General features: G+C 39.2%; 1 pseudogene; it reads right to left on the reverse strand.

The window, feature by feature from the left end:
• Positions 1-1,890: 1,890 nt before the first annotated feature.
• On the reverse strand, positions 1,891-2,009 carry LOC111742803 (annotated as a pseudogene).
• Between the last annotated feature and the right edge of the window lie 986 nt (positions 2,010-2,995).

A 2,995-nucleotide genomic window follows, 5' to 3' on the forward strand; every position in this document is an offset into this window, starting at 1 on the left:
GGCAGTTAATGTCTGTTAATAAACCTATCTAACAATGCCTCCGGTGTGTTTTCCGAATCCAGGAGAGTGTGTGTGTGCATGTGTGCCATAGTTTTCACCCTGTCTGTGTACTGCTCTCCCCACACCCACATCTTTTACCTTAGTCCTTTTTCCCAGTGGCTTGTATGAAGCATTCCCTGATTCTTTCCAGTTCCTTGAGGGGGAAAAAAAGGTAGCAGGTTGGAGATATCACCTGTGAGTCATCACCCACAGGTGTGACTATGATTCTATTTGGTTAGGATGGATGAACAACAGGATCTGCTGAAAGAAATGTGCTATCTTGGGTATGATTTCAGCAGGGTTGGGTGTAATGTCTCGTTTGAAAACAGTTCCAGAGACAGGACTGGGGCTCATCTCGAGCAAAGCATTGCTGGGGTCAGAGGTGAGTAAGACCCTATGCCTTACTTGAGAAAGAGCCTGCGTAGAGGAAGAATAAAGCAAGTCCACAAATGCTAGAGTAAGATAAACACCAAGAATGGGAGAACACAGTGTTAGGGGGATTCAAAAGAGGCAGGAAAGGCTTGAGCTCTCTATCTGAAACAGGCCAGGCCGTTAAGCCATTATGCAGGCATTTTCCACAAGGCTAGCCCAGAGGCAGTTTTATTAGGTTGTGGACTAGGCAGTGGTGTGATTTTAGGCAGAGCTCCCGTCCACAAACAGCAGTTCCGGTGTCTGTCATTCTAATAGAATTTTGTTCTTCTAGGTCTTAAAAGCTTTTATCTTGGTGAGTTCTTCCTTTAACATGGATATTTCTGATGGGGCCTTAGGTCATGTTGAGCTAGTATCTTCGGGTGGGGAGGAGGAAACTAATTGACAGTAGAGTGAACCCAAATCCCATGGTGCTGTGGCTTGGGATGGGTGTTTGAGGGGAGTTCAAGTGTGGGTTCACGTGTAGTGATGGAAGGAGTAGGAGGGAACTAAAAATAAACTGCCTAGTTCATCTGTCTGTCAGAGGCTGGCTCCACCTATCCTTTGAGGTTTCTCATTGATAAAGGAATATTTGATGGGCTTTAAATGGAATTAATACAGCTTTTTTTTGATGGACTGAGAAATTAATAATAACACTTCACATGAAAGACTTACAATTATGCTTTAACTTAGGGATTCTACTTTTAAAATTTTAACATGACGAAATTATTTTGAATGCACACAGACTTGATTTATTCTTTATTCTTTAATTCAACAATTGTTTATTGAGTACTTACTATACGCCAGGTACTGTTGTTTTAGGAACTGGGATTATAGCAATAATAGAAGCAAAGTCTGTGACCTCATGGAATTTATGTTCTAGTTGAGAGAGACAGATAATAAACAAGACATTGCATTACCGAATTTCAAAGGCAGTTTCAGCCCACATTTTATTAGACATCTCAGTCTCTTCCTTCTAAAAATACTTTCTTTACTTGGTTTCTAGGACATCACATTTTCTTACTTTACTGCCTATCTATCTCAATATCCTTTGTTGGATTCTTCTCACCTTCCTGAGTTTAAATTGGTGGACCTAGAGCTAAGCCTTCAAATACTTTTTTCCCTCTCTCACTTAACATCAATGTACTGATGATCCAAATTTATACTTCCAGCCTTCACTGCTCCCCTGAATTCTAGTCTTTTAAATTCAACTACCTCCACATGAATGTCTTCTCAAACTTGGATGTTTTTCCAGGTTCGGATGGCTTCCCAAATTTAACATGACCACCAAAATCGATCTCCTGATTTTCCACCCCAAAATGTTCTTTTTTTTTTTTTAATTAATTTTTTTACTTTTTAGGCAAGGCAACCCTTGGTTGATCTCACAGATTGCAAGGACCTTGTCAGCTTACGATCTTTTTTTTTAAATTTTTTAATTTATTACGCCTATAGCACCTGGTCTTCCTAGGTGGTCTCCCATCCAAGTACTAACCAGGCCTGACCCTGTTTAGTTTCCGAGATCAGATGGGATCGGGCTTGTTCAGGATGGCATGGCCGTAGACAACCCCAAACTATTCTTATCTGAGTCTTTCCTGTCTCAGTTAATGGCAACTTCATTCCTCCAATTACTTTAGGAATCATCCTTGACTTTGTTCTTTCTCTTACTGTCCGCTGCTGATCCATTAGGTTCAGTTACAAAGATATCCAGAATAGTGTTATTTATAAAATGAAAACTTGAAATGATCTAATTCTTTAACAGTGAAGACTGGTTAAATCATGGTACATGTAGCCATTAAAAATAATGTTGTAGCAGGCACATGAAAATATGTTCCACATCACTATTATTAAGGAAATGCAAATCAAAACCACAATGAGATATCACCTCACACCTATTTGAATGGCTGTCATCAAAAAAACAAGAAATAACAAGTGTTGGAGAGTATGCGGAGAAAAGGGAACCCTCGTACATTGTTGCTGGGAATGTAAATTGGTACAGCCAGTATGGAAAACAGTATGGAGAGAATCCTCAAAAAATTAAGAGTAGAACTACCACATGGTCCAGTAATTCCACTTCTGGATATTTATCCAAAGAACACAAAAACACTAATTTGAAAATATATATGCAGCCCCCTGTTCATTGCAGCATTATTTACAGTAACCAAGATATGGAAACAAGGTAGGTGTCTATCAACAAGTAGATGGATAAAGAAGATGTGGTATAGATACACAGTGGAATATTACTCAGCCATAAAAAGATGAAATCTTGTCATTTGCGACAATGTAGATGGACCTTGGGGATATTATGCTAAGTGAAATAAGTCAAACGGAAAAAGACAAATACTATATAATTTCACTCATATGTGGGAAAAAAAACCCCAAATGAACAAAGAAAACAAACAAACAAACAAACAAAAGCAAAAACACTCACAGAGACAGAGAACAGATTGGTGGTTACCAGAGGGAAGCGGGGTAGAGGGAGGGCAAAACTGGTAAAGAGGGTCATTTGTATGGTAATGGACAGAAATTAGACTTTTGGTGGTAGGCATGG

The sequence above is a fragment of the Pteropus vampyrus genome, unplaced genomic scaffold (assembly GCF_000151845.1).
Source record: "Pteropus vampyrus isolate Shadow unplaced genomic scaffold, Pvam_2.0 Scaffold101, whole genome shotgun sequence".
Taxonomy (NCBI): domain Eukaryota; kingdom Metazoa; phylum Chordata; class Mammalia; order Chiroptera; family Pteropodidae; genus Pteropus; species Pteropus vampyrus.